Below are 20,561 nucleotides of genomic sequence, written 5' to 3'. Positions count from 1 at the left end.
GGGTACATTTTTATTCCCTTTTATTGGTCTTACACTTTCCTCATTAGAGTTTCAAGGATTGCCTATAGTACTAACATGCAATTTGGCAAACGAGTCTGTATTTGCCCATCCCATTCCTTAATCATACCCTCCACCCATCCCAGCCCATCATGATTATATTTTCAAGTGAAATTATAAGAAATAAACTATTAATTAAAATCAACTATTACTTATATAATAAGCCACTATGCTAATTATTTTTTAAAGAATGTAAGGAAAATAATTCGAACAAGATGTACCCTCTGTCTTCATATAACTCCTATATGAAGTCCCTTTAAAACCTAAGAGAAATATATAATACTTATAGAAACACAGTGATCTAAACCATCTCTATCAGTGGTCTATATGTTAGAGGATATAAATCTGGTCATCCAGTTGGCTTCAAGAAAGCCGAGAGCCATGTGGGGTTAAGCAATGAAGCAACCTCTCCAGCGACAGTTGGATATAGGACTCCAGGAAGCGACGCATTGTTCACGGTCATGGGGAGGCATACAGACTTTGTGAAGACCATATCTCCAGGGAAATCTATGTCCACAGGCAGTCCACCTACTTGGGAGCTGGCATGTGGATTCTCCTGACTATACAAACTCAATACAAACCTGAGCTAGAGCACTTGCAAGGTCTATCACGGGGAAGGCAGGGATGACCTTGCTTGGCTCAAGGTCAGAGATGTTCCTGAATACATCTCCATGGCAGCGACATACTCAAGCAAAAACAGAAAAATTAAAAGTGTCTTTTGCCTAAAATATGAATGGGATGGAAATTATTTCAGTTTTTTTTATCAATTTTGATATTTTTAAAATTTCTGACCCGGAAGCTACTATGAGAATAGGAGAGAGGGGAAATCTGAAAATGAAAAAAGGAGCAAATGAAATGGGAAAAAGTAAAAAGAAAGGATAAGATCAAAGAAAGAAAATAGTATCTCAGAACATTGGTAGAAGAGGTAACTGCTACCGTGGGCAGTGGAAAACGCTCTGGATTCTGTCTCAGCGGACTTGGTTCTACTCCCAACCCAGGAGCAGTAGCTAAATGATAACAAGTTACATTACTATAAGTCAAGAAATGTGGGATTTGAATGAAATCAACTTCCAGAAATGCCTCCAAATCTAATAATTACTATGATTCTAAAGGTGAAAAATATATGTATGTGTGTATGTGTATAGCTATATACATGTGTATATACATATACATTCTAATTATTATATAAAATATATTAGAACGTTATTATGATTGTCTCCCTCATACTTGGAAGATTTAGAAAATTTAATGTGAAATCATAAAGGAAGGAAACATATAAGACAAATCATATAGTCTCCCATATGAAACAAAAATTGTATGATTTCAATAACCACAAACTTTTCTCAACACCAACAACTATTAGAACACGAGACCTTAAAAAGGACCTAAATATCGCAGAGAACTAACCTGACATTTCTGAGTTTGCAGCAATGTCACCAGTCTGGATCCAGAGCACTCCTTTTCAAAGCACTTTCATTTACTCCCTCGTTTTTCTTTCCAACATTCCTGTGAAAATTTTAGAAGATAAGGTTTTAAAAAATTGTTCTTATTTCATAAATGAGGAAATAAGATAGAAATTTAAGTGATATATCTAATCATAACGAACTCTTGCTAGATAAGAATTAGACTCGGCTCCCAATTTATAGCACAGTGCTCTATTTTACAGATGGCAATAAAATCTTAATATTTCTCTATGGATTATCACGCAATTAACTATACACAATTCTTACGGCATTAGTTGAAATGTTTATTCGAAGTGTCTTGAACAAGTTCACACAACTATTAAGTGGATGAGATAAGATCTAAGCTGGTAGGTCCTCATTTTAAGACTAATGTTCAATTACTCCAGAAAGTATTTTATTTCCTTGGTTGAATTAGGCCCAATATATTAATGTTTCTCTTTTGTATGTATTAAATCCATCTCTCCCAAATGAGTCAGACTGTTTTATATAGAGAATGTGCATAGTAGTTAAAAATGCATGGCTCTGGCAGTAGTGTAAGCAGGTAAGTTTGCATGCTCCGCTTCAGCAGCCCAGGGTTAATGGGTTCGGACCTACACACCACTCATCAAGCCACGTTCTGGTGGTATTCCATATACAAAATAGAGGAATATGGGCATAGATGTTAGCTCAGTGGCAATCTTCCTCAAGAAAAAAGAGAAAGAATGGCAACAGAACTTAGCTCAGGGCCAATATTCCTCACCAAAAAAAAAAAAAGAAAATGCTGCCTCTGGAACCAGATGGCATCATTTACAAGCCACATGTCCTGGTTTAATAATTTAACTTATTTATATCTTGGTTTTCTTGTCTATAAGTGGGGATAATTTTAGTACCTATCTGACAGTGTTGTTAATACAAATCAATGGCTTAGAATAGTTTCTGGCACATATAAAGTCCCTGATAAATTAGTCACATCACACCAGCTATCTATGCACAAACGCTAGAAGGCAACAACCATAGATGCCACATGTAACCATTGCTTATTGCCCACCTACCATGTCAGGTACTGTGGTAGATGGGAGAGAGCTCACCCTCGAGAAGCAGTCCACATCTTCTTTTCTTGCTGTTTAATGAAATCATGAATAGTTCAGCTTTCAGAGAGGAGTCTCAACACTCTCTGAAGATAAACTATATTTAGAGTAACCAGCAGTATGCAGACAATTTGAAAGTATATTCAAATTTCAAATTTGAATTCAAATTTGAATTCAAATAGTGAATATTTCAAATTCACTGTATTCAAATTTCTCCTCAGTCACAGCAGGAGTTTTCATAACTCACTGCAGAGATACTGGTGAACCATTAATTAGGGTAAACAATTTATATGCTGCCAGCTGTTATGGATGATCAAGATTCAGAAGTGGCATCAAACATGAAAAGCCTAACCCCTCTGAGTGGCTTGGTGCTTCGTTTCTCTTAACTACACGAGATAAGGAGATAGAATGTTTCGCAAGTGCCGTGTGAATGATAGCAAGGGATGGATGGAAGCAAACATTGGATTGACTGAGTGGTATTTAGGTTGTATACGTGCACAGTTATAGTGACCCCTTTGTTATGGAAATATATTGTTGGAAATCTGAAACTGCTGTTCACAACTGCAACCCTCTACACACCTGCCCTATTAATTTAGTTATGTAATCTTTGATTTCACAAGTTTTCCTAAAAACATAACTATCAGGTTGTAGCAGAATAGCCTGTACAGGATTAAATAGTAAAAGAGAGATAATAGATACTTAGAAGGCATGAAAAAACCGACAAATGGTGAAGTGGCCAGAGTATTCCTATCAGGGCTGAATTTGTCATTGTAGAAGAAAAAGGAGAGAGAAGAAAGAGAGAGAGAGAGAAAGGGAGAGAAAAAGGGAGTAAGGAAGGGAGGAGAAAGAAAATATCAGACTCTTTTATTTTCTAACACTAGTATATTTAATATTTAGCCATTAATTAATTATATCTACTCATTTGAAATACAGACAGAAGAGTGGCAATTTAAATAAGTTGTAATAAACCCATAGGATGGAATATCATACAGCATTAATATAACGGTTTTGGAGTATACTTAATGTATATCTGAAGCATATTTCATGTCATTAAAAACTACTCATGATAACATTAAGTGCAAAAGCACAACATATAAATCTATCTATACAGAGAATATGTTATATACAACATAAAATTTTATTTAAATATTATATAGACACATAGGAAGATTAGAAGGAAATATGCCAAAATGTTAACTGATAATTTCTATGTGATGATATTATACATGATGTTTGCTGCTTATAATTTTCTAAATTAATATGTCTTACTTTTATCATCAGAAAATTTAAAAGTTGTTACTACTTTTTTAGATGCATGGAAGGAAATTAATCTAAATGATTAGATTATAAATCTAAATGATTAAAACATTTTCCTCCACTAGGTGAAGGAAAAAAATATTTTTAAATTCTACTTTTCTGAAAAAGGATGAGATTTTTAAATAGTTAATAACTAACTTTTCACATAAGTTCTTCTTGTTTACTCAGTACTCATACAACAAGCTTTGCTGCTTTCAAACACCAATAAAATGATTTTGTTTGCTATCAAAAGGGTAAAACCTAAGCAAATAAATTACTGCCACAACATTTTTACCAATGTTCCCAAAGTTTCCTAGGACTTGGCCAATTGGCTTTATTCTCACATCTCTAAATTCAAAATTGTCGGCACTTAAGAAATGCATATATATGTGTATATATGTATGTGTGTGTGTGTTACTAGTTGAATTATATTTGTACATGAAATCTTTTTTAAAGGTTTAAAATTAAAGTATTTTCAAAATAGTGCATGCCTTTGTACATCCTTAATAAAAGTATTTATAATGAAGAAAAAATAGTATTTATTTTGTGTAATATAGTGTCTTCCTAAAAAAATTAAAAACGTGATTTGAGATGTACGGTGGAAGGGAGATATATTGAGTGTAGTAAGTGTAAGACTGCAAGACTGGGGATCTTGATTTATGAATGTGTAAGGGTAAATAAGAGAAAAACGTGGAAGTTAAAATTCCAAAAGGAATATACACATTATAGATATAGTATATACTTATATATATCATATACATTTCATTGGACTATATATATAATAAACTCATATATATAAAGTTTATATATATAACAATGTTAAATAGTGGAAAGAAGGTGTGAAAAAGAAGCTGGTTGAAAATTACCTATGTGGTCATGTCAAGAAGAGGAAAAAGGAAGGCTACTATTGCACTGAAGTTAAGCACCAACACCTAAAAAATCAAAATACATTTGACCACTAGCACTTTTATCCTCCACTGACTTTGCGGGGCTGAAGCACACTATGGTGTCTATGAATTCTTCTTTGGGTTGGGGGAGAAAAAAACAAAAAACGAGGAAATTTCAGGGATTCTGCACTCTATATTCCATATCATAGAAAAGTAAGCAAAAACTGCTCACCCCAGACAATGCCTTTGAGATCTCCTTTGGCCTTGCATGTTATTCTTAGGCTGCTCCTTTTTTCTCTCCATGAAGAGGTTTAATTTTTCAATTTGTGGCACTATTGGTATAAAGTATGCCTCATTAGCTTGTGGGAGGTAGCTGGTCTTCATTAATTCAGTTTTCACATCATTTGCTTTGCACACAGTCATAATTAGCTTCCAAATAACTTAGGTAACTTCAATAGATTTATGACTATAACTTTCCTCTACATTTGCTTTTTTTATTCCCTTTCTTCTCTCTTTGATGTTCTATAGAAGTTAAAATTTAAAAGGACAAAGCTACTTTGGCAAGTGATTTGGTGTTAAAAATTTGGGGCATTCATTTTTCTTATATGATTAATACCTAGCAATTTTGGTATTTTAGTAATTTTCTTACCTCGGAAACTGATAAAAAAGCAAACAATTGCCTATATTCTCTTCTAGAAGACTTATTGTTTCAGGCCTAATCTTTAGGTCTTTGATCCACTTTGAGTTTATTTTTGTGAATGGTGAAAAAGAATGGTCAATTTTCAATCTTTTACATGTGGCTGTCCAGTTTTCCCAGCACCATTTGTTAAAGAGACATTCTTTTCTCCATTGTAGGCCCTCAGCTCCTTTGTCGAAGATTAGCTGTCCATAGATGTGTGGTTTTATTTCTGGGCTTTCAATTCTGTTCCATTGATCTGTGCACCTGTTTTGGTACCAGTACCACACATCAGTTTCAAAAGAATCTTTTTGGACACCATAACTCCTCAGATGAGGGAAACAATAGAAAGAATAAACAAATGGGACTTCATCAGACTAAAGAGCTTCTTCAAGTCAAAGGAAAACAGGATTGAAACAAAAAAACAGCCCACTAATTGGGAAAAAATATTTACAAGCTACTTATCTGACAAAGGGTTAATCTCCATAATATATAAAGAACTCACACAGCTCAACAACAAAAGATCAAACAACCCGATCAAAAAATGGGCAGGGGGCATGAATAGACATTTCTCCAAAGAAGATATAAGGATTGCCAATAGACACATGAAAAGATGCTAATTATCATTAATCGTCAGGGAAATACAAATCAAAACTACACTAAGATATCACCTTACACCCGTTAGATTGGCAAAAATATCCAAAACCAAGAGTGACAAATGTTGGAGAGGTTGTGGAGAAAAAGGAACCCTCATACACTGTTGATGGGAATGAAAACTGGTGCAGCCACTATGGAAAACAGTATGGAGATTTCTCAAAAAGTTAAAAATAGAAATACCTTATGACCCAGCCATCCCACTACTGGGTATCTATCCTAAGAACCTGAAATCAGCAATTCCAAGAGTCCCATGCACCCCTATGTTCATCGCAGCATTATTTACAATAGCCAAGGCATGGAACCAACCTAAGTACCCAGCAACTGATGACTGGATAAAGAAGATATGGTATATATACACAATGGAATATTACTCAGCCATAAAAAAGGACAAAATCGTCCCATTCGCAACAACATGGATGGACCTTGAGAGTACTATGTTAAGCGAAATAAGCCAGACAGAGAAAGACAAACTCTATATGACTCCACTCATAGGTGGAAGTTAACATATAGACAAGGAGAACGGATCGGTGGTTACCAGGGGAAAGGGGGGCTGGGGGGAGGGAACAAAGGGTGAAGTGGTGTACCCACAACATGACTAACAATAATGTACAACTGAAATCTCACAAGGTTGTGAACTATCATAATCTTAACAAAAAAAAAGCAAACAATTGATTTTTTAAAAACCTGCTGAAAAATATTTTAAACTATAATTCCAAATAAAGAAGATATCCAAGACCCAGGCCATTTCAGAGAAAATGCTAATGTTATACTTTGGAAAAATTGTTTTCATGTGGGACTTAGACTACATCAACAAAATCAAGGCTATGAGTTGATACTGATGTTGCAGTAGATTGAAAACAAAAAAAAAATCATCATTTTAGTTTGCAGCTCCTTCCATGTAGAGATAGAATCTATTTGTCTTTCTCCTGAATCTGGACTTAGCTGAGTGACTTCTTTGGCCAAAGGACCTTAGCAAACATGAGACAAACAGGCACGCAGAAAGCTTACACACTGGAGTGTGCCCTTTCCTGTTGCTTTTGGAAGCCCATGAAGAAGTCTGGGTTAGCTTGCTAGAGGGTAGAGATATGTGACCCAGTAACTTTGATCACTGAATCCAACTGCCACACTTGTAAGTAAATCCATCTGAAACTAACCAGATCCCAGCCTAACTGCCAGTTGACTGCAACCACAGGATTGAACTCAGGTGAGACCATCAGAACTGCCTAGCTGAGCCTAGCCCAAACTGTCAACCCACAGACTTGTAACTGAATGAGTTGATGATGTCTTTTTAAACCACTAAGTTTGGGTGTTACTTGAAACACAACGAAACCTACTGATAAATTCATATTTTTTAAAAGCATCAACATAAATCTTAAGGCCTCTCCTTACTAACAACCATAAGTTTAGAATCAATTAATTAATGAAAAAGTCGGTTAAAATCACCAGGGAAACTGCCTCATGATACAGCTTCAATGAATCCACCACAAAGCAACTAAAATATATTCATTAAATACCCACTGAATATTCAACATGATAAATTTAGTAATAAATACAGAGTAAGTAAACAATCAAATACAGCAGCTACACTTGAGAGGTTTACACTGAAAAACATCACTTCTACAGAAAAAGACCATCAAGAAAGCTTACCTAGTTCCATCAGTAAGAAACAAAAGTAAGTAATATGTTTGACATCTGAACTACATACAATAAAGCTTCTTCTCTTTACCCATAGGTGAGTCCCTTATGCCTCACAAGAGCTTAATTAGTCTAAATTTATGCATAGCTCTAACAAATTAGATCATCTGGTTTCCAAGAAAAAAATCAGATTAAGACATCAAAGAAAGAAAACTGCCTACAGACAGGCATGATGACACCAAAGAGAAGAGCTGATATAAACAAAGGCATTGATAGAAAACATATAAATAACATGCCCAACAACTCAATAAGGAAGGCATCTGAGACGAGTGAAAAGCCCTAACCTCCTCAATGGTTCCCAGGGCATCATTCACACAGTGCACTGGATCGTGTTCCCTGCGATGACTTAAGTCTTCAAAAACCTGTTGAACAGTTTTGAGTACTTGCTGTTTAAAAGGTCCTCGCCAATGAGAAAATGAACAATCCAATTCAAAAACAGGCAAAGTACTTGAACAGACATTTCTCCAAAGAAGATATAAAAATGGCAAATTAGCACAGTAAAAGATACTCAATACCACTATCATTAGGGAAATGCAAATCAAAACCACAATGAGATACCACTCCGAACTCATTAGGATGGCTATTACCCAAAAAAAGCAGAAAATAACAAGTGCTGACAAGGATACAAAGAAACTGGAACGCTTGTATATTGCTGGTGGAAATGTAAAATGGTGCAACCACTGTGGAAGACAGAATGACAATTCCTCAATAAACTAAGCATAGAAGGATCCACAATTCCACTTCTGAGGACATACATAAAAGAATTGAAAGCAGGGACTTGAACAGATATTTGAACACCAATGTTCATAGCGGCATTACTCACAATTGCCAAAATGTGAAAATGACTCAGTTGTCTATCAACAGAGGAATGGACAAACAAAATGTGGTCTATACATACAGTGGAATATTAGCCTTAAAAAGGAACGAAATTCTGATACGTACCACAACATGGATGAACCTTGAGAACTTCATGCTAAGAGAAATAAGCCAGACACAAAAGTACAAACACGTGCGATTCCACTTACGTGAGGTACCCAGAAGAGTCAAATTCACAGAGAAAGAAAGTAGAATGGTAGCCACCAGGTGCTGAGGGATGGATGAATAGGACGTTATTGTTTAATAGAAACAGAGTTTCAGTTTGGGATGATGAAAACTTTCTGGAGATGGATGGTGCTGATGGTTCCAAAACAATGGGAATGCACTTAATGCCACTGAATTGTACACTCAAAAATGGTAAATTATGGGGTCAGCCCAGTGGCACAGCAGTTAAGTTCACATGTTCCACTTTGGTGGCCCATGGTTTGTCGGTTTGGATCCTGGGTGCAAACCTACCACTGCTTATCAAGCTACACTGTGGCAGGCGTCCTACATATAAAATAGAGGAAGATGGGCATGGATGTTAGCACACAGCCAATCTTCCTCAGCCAAAAAAAAAAAAAACCAACATGGAGGATTGACAGTGAATGTTAGCTCAGGACTAATCTTCCTCAAAAAAAATAGAAGGTAAATTGTAAGTTTTATGCTACGTATATTTTACCGCAATACAAAAAAGGTCAGGGGTAAGTTAGTTGTATGTATAAAAATCACTGGTAAAGGAGTACTGGAGACATAATTATTGGCAAATTTTCATACAATTTGGATTGGAAGCTTCAAAGGAAAGAAAAACCTGAACGAGCCCTAAAGGACAGGTGGAGAAAAAGGAGAAGCATGCTGGATGAGGGGAAGAGTGTACACACAGGCAGAGAGGCAGAACAAACAACCACAAAAAAGTCCTCCTTGCTGGAGTGAAGAGAATATGCAAAGAGGGGGATGGGGGGAAATGTTCTTGTTTTAAGAGCCATCAAAGGTAGGAAGGAAATTAGGATATGCTGTAATTTAAATATTTATCAACCTGCTGAAATTTTTTTTTGTTGATGAGCAGAATCATGTGATTTTCAAGGAAAATAATCCTAGCAATACAATGCACATCAAACGGAAGGGGGAAATTCCCTGTCAGAGATGCCTGCTAGGTGTTGCTCAGTAATTCTCGTGTGAGGTGATTAGGACCCAAACTGGACTTGCGATGTTAGGAAGGTCAGAAAAATGAAAAATATAAAAGACATTTCAAAGGAAAATAATGGGGCTGGAGATTTACCAGAGTTAAAAAATAAATATATTTTATCCCACATAATTGAGAGTGGCAAGTCTAAGTATAGAACTAAAATATTTAGACAGTATAATTATAAGCCTGGAACACGGGGTAGAAAAAAGACCACAGACTAGAATTTAAAGCCAAGACTTTGCTGTCTATAAGAACTGCCTTGCAAGAAGGAAGGAATGCCCAACAGCCAGATGCTGGGAGCCAGCACACGTCAGTTCCTTAACGTATCACTGTTAGGGCTTCCTTCATCCACTCTTTACAGATGATAAAACTGACACTGAAAGGAAATAAAGGACTTGTTCCAGGCCTTTCAGTCAATACGTGGAAGAGCATGCCGTTGCTTTAGTAGGGAAAGGATCCAAATGAAATAAATCGCTCTTCAAAATACATTTTTGGACAACAGTGGAAATTTTTCTCAGCTACACAGCCCCAAATCACTGCAAAATAGAGCAAAAGCATAAACCCTAAATAAATTAAATATGCTAATATTGAATCACAATACCCCCTAGAACACCAATAGTGTTCCCCAATCTGAAGTTCTCTGAAGTTCTGAAGTGAGAAACACAGCTTAGGGTACGTTGAAACCCAGCCATTGTCCAGCTACCACATCTCCAATTTTCAGCATAGCATTCTGAAAGAAACGTGCTTTAGTCTAATGCTGTTTTCTAGCACTAAGTAGATAAAAACAGAATTTTAATCCTAATTTTAGTATCAAACAAGTTATCTGATCATTTAAATGTAATTCATAATTTCTCAAACTGAGAATGCAATCTTTCTCAATAAATATGCATACAATTTATATGTTATTTTAATGTGGTTGACTGACACTTTCAGAACTGCACGTTCTCCATTCCTCGTCTAATTATTAAACTCATTAATATGCAAGACAATTAAGAAGTTTTATAATGAATCAAGACTGTGCAAACAAAACTATATTCGTGAATATCAGTCAGTTGTTGTGAGGTTTTTTTTTTTTATTTCTTTGTTTGTAATTAGATGCACCCTTTTTTAAAAGGATCATCACGGCAATTTTGAAACTCCGTAGATAAAGACGCGGGTGCCTCCAGACCTCACCAGCCTGTGGAGAGAATCGAAGCCGTATTTAACAGTAGACAACCAAAGTTCACTGGGTCACTGTCCCTACCCACTCATGGAGGAAGGACTCCAGTCTGCGGAAGGGTCCCCTGTCCAGGTGTTTCTGGGAGTCCCTGAAAGGGAAAGAATAAATCTGCTATGTTATCTGCTCCCAACCTTCCCTTTTGAGTGTTGCCTTCCTGCTTGAAAACCGCTAGTCCCTGCCATTGCTTCATGTGCCCTGTGAAATGTCTGTGCCCAAGTCAAGATGCCACCTCCCTGTGTTCCCAAAGGAGTCAGTCTTTGCAGAGGCCGAGCTTTGCCCACTGCTGAGGTTGGAAAGAGGTCCCTCTCTCACACTCTGTACAGTGCTCTGTCACCGCCCTTGGAGCAGCCCCACGCCTCTCTCAAGTCTCATGCAAGTATCACGGCGTTCCTCCCGAAAGTGGCTCCTGCAGCTTTTTCCTCTGCCTGCCTCTGTCAGGCCTCCAAATCCAAATGGGCTGCAGCCATGCTGCTCCCTCCATTGTTCCTATTTCCCCCCACCTCGTCCCCAGGTGCTCTTGCAATTAAACGTAAAAAAATCCTTCTGCTTTAGCCTAAAACAAAATCTCCTAGGCATATCATTGTGTGCCAATAGACGTCCTATGGGTCACCAGCACACCGGCTCAGCAAACAGTAAGGCACTTGCTCTCAGTCTGAGCTCAGCCACGATCTACTTTAAATGGTCAGGGACCGAAATTGTTTTTATAATTTAAATGTAACAAAACAAATACTGGAACCAAAAATAGAAACATAGTTATATAACGCGCTGGGACTTGCCAGCATCAAGGGATTAAATATTAGCCAGAAATACTTCTTTCTCTATTTATCCATTCCTATTAACTAAAAGAAAATGAACCACTGTCTGAAATCACTGGAAGGAGGGCCATTGGCTGTTTCAAAAGCAGGCTGGAAGTGAGGAGGTAACTTATTTTAATAAACCTTTTTCATTCTCTGAATTTGGAAATCACGACCTGCTTGGTTAGTTGGTCTCAGAAATCCTCTTTTCTCTGGATTTACTTTCTGAGTAAACCCGTGCTACTTTGTCTGAGAATCCTACAGCTTTCAATGTGCTTTGGGGCTAAGATACAAAAAAGTCATTATTTCTCTCATATCCTTTTTTAAAAGACCAAGGTAATTTGTTTAAAATAGAAAGAGGTATTTTAATATGAGGCAAATTATGAAATTATTAAAGTGAGTTGCAGTATAAATATGCATATACGCATGACAGAAACAACCAAATAAAAGCCTAAAATATAAACTTCTCAAAAAATGTTGGCACCTTTCTTTCGCTCTCCCTTTCTATATACAGAGAGAAAACCTTCTCTCAACTCCAGTGAATGTGAGTATACATATATACTGCATTCATTCGTATATACTGAATCAATTAATATTCAGATTCATCGGGGGTAAACGTAGGTCTTCCTAAGTGTGTTTTTCAACAGTAGTGTTTACATACAATTCCAAAATTAAAGATAATTAGTCGCTTGTTTTTCTTATTTGGATTAATGGACTCAGCTTCAACAAATTCAAATATGCAGCATTTTTCACTAATTGGGTCCATTCAAGTATTTAAATATACATTTGCTACAAAGGCTTAATAATCTATCTTCCAAATGAAAGCAGTTGCAAAAGAGAGTATATAGAAAGTAACAAAATATTCTTCTAAGAAAAAATAGAGAAGGTTATTTTTAAATAAAAAATTAATAAGATTCACATATTCATCATATAACAAAAGCAGACTATGGGCTTATTTTATTTGAGATGAGTTTTAAGGAACTAGGGAAAAAAATGATATGACTTGTCAAGTCCAAAATTCTAGAACCAAAAGGAAATGGAGCTTGCAGTCATGCGCTCATCAAAACTAACTAAAATGCTGTATCTAGAAATGAAACGAGAGTATTTCAATGAAACAGTTGATTAGGGAGTTTATTATTAGAGGTAGAAATTGATACACTGTTTAAGGCATCAGAATAGACTTCAGAGAATATAAATTCTGTAGTTAATAAAATATTAAAAATTAAAACAATTTTAAATGTGGTTAAAAAAATACTGATTCTCCTGAAAATCCTAAACCAAAAGTAAAAGAGAAAATGTTTAGGGAAACTGACAGAGATGTCCCACCTGTCCTCTCCCAGAACAAAGAGGCAATGATACATCATGGGCTGCATCAGGGCAGAGTTGATAAATAGGCATTGGTCCCTCTAACAACAATAACTCTAGAACAGGGCACAAATAATCTTTCGCATTCCACATGGAAAAACTAATTAAGGTATGTCCAAAAAGCAAATACTGATTAAAAGTATGCCAATCTCTACTCGGTCTCCTAAGAAAAGGGTAACATACCTTGCTAATGTACATCGAAATACCTTTAAGGGGCTGGCCCGGTCCGTAGTGGTTAAGTCTGTGTGCTCCACTTTGGCGGCCCAGGGTTCGCTGGTTCGGATCCTGGGCACAGACCTATGCACTGCTTATCAAGCCATGCTGTGACAGGCGTCCCACATATAAAGTAGAGGAAGATGAGCACAGATGTTAGCTCAGGGCCAGTCTTCCTCAGCAAAAAGAGGAGGATTGGCATCAGTTAGCTCAGGGCTAATCTTCCTTAAGAAAAGAAAATGGGTTATTGGAGGGCAGGAAACAATCTTTGCAGGGCTCATAACCCCGTCTAGGAAACTGCACGTTACCTGAAATCTCTCCAGAGTAAAAGAAGCTGTGTTAAGATGCGCCCTGTTACATTTGGCTGGAGACGCATATTATTCTATTTGAATGATTCATGAAGATTTGTTTTTGCTATTTTTAAACACAAGTTTTGCTATAAGGAAGCTTGTTTTTAAAAGAATCTGTTCATCAGAATATCACCATATTTATATACACACACGCTGTTTTTAATCAAGTCTCAATGTCCATAAACCTGAAACTTGGGGATGGGGGTGGAGGTGATGTACAGACCCACATGACGATAAAATGACATATTGGGGCTGAGAGGCAAATTGCCATCACATAAGCCATCCATAAATTTCATAGTGACTAAATGAACACAGATGTACCCTTCTGAGCAGATGACATTCTTTAAAATTTTTATCTTATATGAAAAGCTCAACTATTTATTCGTCATGTAAAAAGTACTGTCTTCATATTTACAATATTCCAATAAAACCTAAATGATGCTTCTAAATATAATGATTCTTTATGATTTCACCTCGGTGAGGCCCATCTAAATATTTCTTCTAGTACAGTGGTTGTCAACATGGGACCATTTTGCCCCACAAGGGACATTTGGGCATGTCTGGGGACATTTTGTTTGTCAAACTAGGAGGATGCTACTAGCATGTAGAGGTAGTAGCCAGGGATGCTACTAAACATTCTGCAATGCACAAGACAACCTCCTACAACAAAGAATTAGCCAGACCAAAATGTCAATAGCATTGAGTTTGAGAAACCCCCCTTTAGTACAATGAAGAATGGATACTAATTTGTGAATCTTCTTTCCCTTTTATGTCCCCAATTTCCATCTCCTAATCTCAACCCACTCAGTAGTCTTCATTCAGAATGTTATAGTTTACATGATTTTACATGGTTGCTTCGTACTGTTTCAGCTAGCATGGTTATTTTTATGGTCCCACATTACCATGCAAAGAGAGCACTGCTGGTGTTCATACTTGTGGCCATCTACTTCAGGCCAAATGAGTGTCTGGACGGATCTGTGCAAAAAGCATCTACAGAAACCATGAGCTACCAAGAGACCAGACTCAACTTGCCAGAAAGCTCATACTCAAGGAATAATGAAGTTCTTTTTAAAACATTAAATTGGAATAGAAGTTAACCAAAAGCAAATTCTTTATTAAGATGTTTTCTTAATAGTCTTATTGTTTAAAGAAGTTTTAGGTTCACAACAAAATGAGAGGACGGTACAGAGGTTTTCCAGATACCCCTTGCCCCTACAAATAAATAGCCTCCCCATTATCAACATACCCACCAGAGTGGCACATTTGTTACAACTGATGACCCTACACTGACACAGTACTATCGCCCCGAGTCTGTAGTTTACATTAGTCTTCACTCTTGGGTTGTACAATTCTATGGGATTGGAGAAATTTTAATGACATTATAGTGTCACACAGAGTATTTTTACTGTCCTAAAAATCTATGCTCCACACATTCATCCCTCTCCACCCAACCCCTGGCAATCGCTAATCTTCTCACTGTCTCCATAGTTCTGCCTTTTCCAGAATGTCTATAGTATGTAGCCTTTTCAAGTTGGCTTCTTCCACTTAGTAATTTGTACTTAAGTTTCCTCCTTGTCTTTCCATGGCTTGATAGTGTAGGGGAGAAAAAGCATTTCCTCTACCCTCTGGGTCCTTCTGGCTGGGCTATAAATTAAATTGACATGAGATGGAATAACAGGAGAAAATCAAACAAAGTTTTATAACATGTATACATGGGAGACACTCAGGAAAACTGAGCAACTCACCAAAATGGCAGAGGCTCTCATCTTAAATACCATCTTCAGCTACAGACAAAGGAGGATGTTGGGGGTGGGGGAGTCAGCTATGGGAGGTTACCAGAAAAGCACAGTCAGCAAGAGTAAGGTTACTATGCAGATTTAAGGCCTTGCCTACCATATTGATGGAGTTTCTAGAGATAAGGTCATCCCCCCTTCTTCCTGTTACAGAGAGGCAGACACCTTTACAGATGGAGATTTCCCTTACAAATGTAAATGTCTCTTGCAAAGGGTAAAATTCACTTTTCAGAGCTTCTCCCATGCCTGCAGTTTTTAAAAGTAACCAGCCCAAAATAATCCTCATGCCAAGGAGACACACTTTGGGGTGGCCAATTCTGATCCCCCACAATAGCTCATTTCTTTTCAGTGCTGAGTAATATTCTATTTTCTAGATGTACCACAGCTTATTTATCCATTCACCTGCTAAAGAACATCTTGGTTGGGCTACTTCCACATTGTGACAATTAGGAATTTTAACTTTTTTTTAGGTATGCTTCTTTTTTTTTTTTGGTGAGGAAGATTGGCCCTGAGCTAATATCTATTGCCAATCTTCCTCTTTTTTTTTCTCCCCAAAGCCCCAGTACATATTGTATATCTTAGTTGTAGGTCCTTCTAGTTCTTTTTGTGGGACACCACCTCAGCTTAGCTTGATAAGTTATGTGTAGGTCCATGCCCAGGATCCAAACCAACAAACCCCAGACCGCCAAAGTGGAGCATGCAAACTTAACCACTACACCACCAGGCCAGCCCCTTAACATTTGTTTTTTAACAGTAAAATATTAATACAAAGCCTCTTGGAAAGAACAGTCAGTAAAGGGGGAATAGAAAGAAATATTTGTTCATATCTTGGTCAAAGTATTTATCACATTGGTTTGTTTTCTTTTCTGTCTCCCCATATAAACATAATGTATAGGAACTGTATAATATTTGTTCTTGTATCCTTAGTACCTAATGTGGTACATGGCACATAGAAGATTCCAAGTAACTGATGAATAGATAAATTAGGACTGAATGATCAGGAGGCACACTATGAGTTCTAATTCTAGCACCGATTGGCTGTATGACCTGGGGCAGTGGAGATATTCTGCCTGAGTTTGTTTCCTCAACTGAAAATAATTAGATTCAATGAATGATATTTTTAAAATGCATTAAGTGATTTAGAATTGGTCATTCTTTTGCTAGAAAAATAAAAGACACATTTACTAATCTCCTTCCAATTCTAATTTGGAATACTCTCTCTGCCCCATAAATAAACAAAGTCCACAGAAAAATTTCACATGCGAAGTTAATTTTATATCAACTCAGGCATAAAACAAGAACAGGTTAGGATACACACTGAGAAGGTGAGAAGAATCCTGCAAAAGGCTAGAGAAAAGGAAAGAATATTTTATTAAGTTTTTATTTATTGCCAGGCACTATGCTGAGAAAAAAAAAGGAAAAAATGAGTAGGATAATATCTCCTTTCTGAGCAACCCAAGCAGGGAAACCACGGGACAACCCAAGAACGCCACGGGCAGGTTTTCTCAGTGAGGGTGTGGGCTGGAGGGAGCAGGACCCCCTGAAAGGCTTGAACGCACTCCACACCTCTCCTCCTCCCCCAGCTCCAATTTCTGCCTCTATAGAGTGACTGCCACACTAAGCCACTCACTGAGTGGCAGAGGCCATAGTCCTCAGGAACCAGGAATGTCAGTTGGTTAAAAGGCTGAGAACCATGAGTAGACTGAGTTGGAGAAAAGAACAAGGTATGCAATGACCAACTTTTTTTTTTTTTCCATTTAAAAAGATGCCATCGAAGTAAGGGAGTAACATCTCTCAGAGCGTTACAAATTTGTACTCTAAGTACAAATAGATTTCAAGACTTATGACTGTGGTGTTTTGTGAAATATTGCTGAAAATAAAGTGGTTCTCAAACTTGAGTCAGTATCAGAATCAGCCAGGGGACTTGGGAAAAGTGCAAAGGCCCGGACCTTGTCCTGCCTGTCAAAGTAAAACGCACTGGACGCTTGTTAAAAACAGCAAGACAATTGGATTCAGGCTACTAAGTAAGGGAGAGAGATTGCAGCACAGTACTGAGCTCAACTCAGCTGAAACAAAAGGAGGGAGGGGTTTTAAGCACTAAGATGAGCTAGTAGAAAAGTACTGAGGGATAGTAGAGGGGGAACTGGTCAACGCGATTTGAGCATCTGTGTTTGCTAACTGGCCGTTATTGAAGAGAGGCTCCTACACCCCCACAGAGACTGGGAGACAGGGGCACCATCTTCCTTGATTGCTGTAGGGGAGGGGGACATTTCCTCTCCCCAAATGGGGGTTCGTCTGGCTGGAGAACGAATTAAATTCACATGAGACAGAATAGCAAGAGAAAATTAAACAAAGCTTTATGAGGAACCATGGCCCGGGGCCTTTCTTCCCGAAGGAAGAAAGGGCACCGAAGAAGTGGGGTGCACAGAGTGGTTATATACCCCCAAACGGGGTGTTTCACATGTGACTGAAACGTCCCTCCCACAATAGTCACAAGATTGCCCTGTCGGCACAGCGCTTGATGGACACAGCAGGTAATGGTCTGCTATCTCGGTGGGCGTAGCAGGAGGCAAGTCTATGTCTGGAGCTGGGTGGTCACAGGTGAGCCCCTCAGCAATCGGTTCCTAGCCTAAGGAAAGATGCTTAATCCTTAAGGAATGCCAAAGTTGGGAGAGGGAGGGAAGTCAGTTACAGGAGGTTACCAGACTAGCACAATAAAATGCAGATTTTAAGTCCTTGCCTTTGGTATTGATTAAGAGTTTTTGGAGAGTAGGTCATCGCCTTTCTTCTTCCTGGTACAGAGAGGGAGGCACATTTTACAGATAGAGATTTACCTTACAAATGTAAATGTGTCCTAACAAAGGGCAAGTTCCATTCCTCCTTCCCTGTCCCAGTTTATCAAAAGCAATCAGCCTCAAATAATCCTGATGCCAAAGAGACATATCTTGGGGTGGTCTTGCAAGACCTACATATCTTGCAGGTCCCCACATTGCATTTCAAAAGGATGGCTTCCAGGTCCTTGAGAAAGACTTCAATGGGCTGTAAAAATGGCAAGAGGCTGGGAGAAGTTTTACATCTCAAAGGGGCAGAGAAAGACGTTAAAATTCTAAGTTCGCTAAAGTAAATGCTCTCAGAAAAGGCAACTCAGAGGCCTATAGTCAAGAAGCAGCCTGTCTCAAGTTCAGTCAAGCTGAGGGGAAGCGTTAAGGTGTCTTGATCATACCTCAATGAGTTTTATTAGTTCTCCAGGTAAGACTCTAGTAAATAGTCAAGCTTGGAAACCACTGCTCTGAAATATTTACAAAAATTCTCAAAACTGCCCCAAACTAAATTAAATCGAAAGTTGGCAAAATAGCATAATCATACCAATTTGACTTTCATCTGTGCTATGTTCATGAATTGTCCCCTTACTCACTATCTGTGATAGGAAAATAAATGTAACTTTTATGTGAGATTAAAAAAAATAATAGAACTCAAATGTAGGGTTTGCAGGTAAAATACAGGGCACATGGCAAATAACCTGTTTTCTGAAATTCAAATCTAACTGAGGGTCGTGCATTTTTACTTGTAAATCTGGTACCCTGTGCTGGAGATGGTGTGTGCTCTCCCTTGCAGCACCCAGAAAGTTCCTAACTGAACATCTCAAAACTGTTGCCTCAGTATCTTCCTGGAGAAGGATTTTTTAAATGAGTCAAGGCACGGAGTTGTCTTTAGCCTATAAGTACAGTAACCTTTTAGGAACTGCCATTTCCCCAAGTCTATTTTCTACCATTCAGCTGGCTTAACAACGCTGTCTCTCAATGTGCCCGCGGCCAGGTCTCTCTCAGCCACTGTTTGCAAGGCCAACCTCTGCTGCCCGGGGTGCCTTGATTTGTAGAAGCCACTTATTCTCTTTTAAATGTGAGGAGCTCAGCAGGTGGATATATAAACATTTTTTTCAACCAGGTTCAAAGAATGTGAACAATTTACAAAGCACATAATCAAATGCCATCCAAATTGCAAAGCCATAGGTTCCAGACCCCACCAGATTTCCGTTTTGTGAATATTTTATCAACCATTTGAACAACAGGGAGCGGCTGACCTGCTTGGCTTAGTTATCAAAGGGATCTGTTGTTATCCTGTAATGACAAAAGTGAGTCTGCATGACAATTTAACAGCAAAAGCCATTTCTTTCAATTTTATCCTTTAAAAAACCACCAGGTAATTAACTTCACAGCAGTTTTGCTGGCAAAGTAGTACTACAGATGAAATGAAAGATTCATTAATAATTGACCGTGAAAACTGTACTTAAATACTGTTGGGCTAATATAATCACTAACAGAAGAAGATAGAGCAGAACGACTGGGAGATGTTGGAAAGCAGAAGCAATTGCAGGCGTCTTCCAGCTCCCAAGGGCTACAGCATGAAGAAAATGGAACATCCAAAACGAGAGGTAAAAGCATTATTTACAATACCTGCATTTTCACTTATTTATGGGCTAAACAATTGATTATAGTGTTCAAAGTTCAACACAAATTCCGCTTTAAAGGACACTCATGTACTCAGAGGTCTTTCATTTGTGTGAAGACTCAAATAAGTAAGAGAACACACAACCATGATAAATAACCAGAAGTCCATCACAGCACATGATGAAATACCCAATTAAGCCACTGATAACTATTCATCAAAGTAAGCACTTTATTTCCATTTTAAGGTCTATGCCTTGTCCATTTTACTGTAAGTGCTATTGACAATGACTACATTCATTGTGTGACTGTTTTTTTTTCCCAAACACAACCTTCTAAATAACTTTGACCAAAAAATGATATGAGTTCAAAGGAATCCTTGGATAAATAAAACCTTTCATCTACAAAATATCTGTAATTCCTTTTATACAGAAAACAACAAAAGCCAAAGCAAATAATTTCCTCTCCTTCAGATGGATGTCTATCTCAGCGTCAATATCCAGGTTACCCATGCTGTCTGAGCAAAATCATAAAGAGAGAGCA

The 20,561-nt window shown here is 37.7% G+C and overlaps 1 long non-coding RNA gene across 1 annotated transcript in view; it reads right to left on the bottom strand.

The window, feature by feature from the left end:
- LOC139077527 (uncharacterized) overlaps positions 1-20,561 on the bottom strand; it is a 218,821-nt gene that overhangs the window by 128,212 nt on the left and 70,048 nt on the right. The window contains exon 3 of the long non-coding RNA XR_011530152.1: positions 1,465-1,563. This is a non-coding gene — a long non-coding RNA (uncharacterized lncRNA). The remainder of the gene's footprint in view (positions 1-1,464; positions 1,564-20,561) is intronic.

This window comes from Equus przewalskii, chromosome 19, assembly GCF_037783145.1.
Source record: "Equus przewalskii isolate Varuska chromosome 19, EquPr2, whole genome shotgun sequence".
Classification (NCBI taxonomy): domain Eukaryota; kingdom Metazoa; phylum Chordata; class Mammalia; order Perissodactyla; family Equidae; genus Equus; species Equus przewalskii.
Note: the sequence above shows the minus strand (reverse complement) of the source record. Positions and strands in the feature narration are given on the sequence as shown.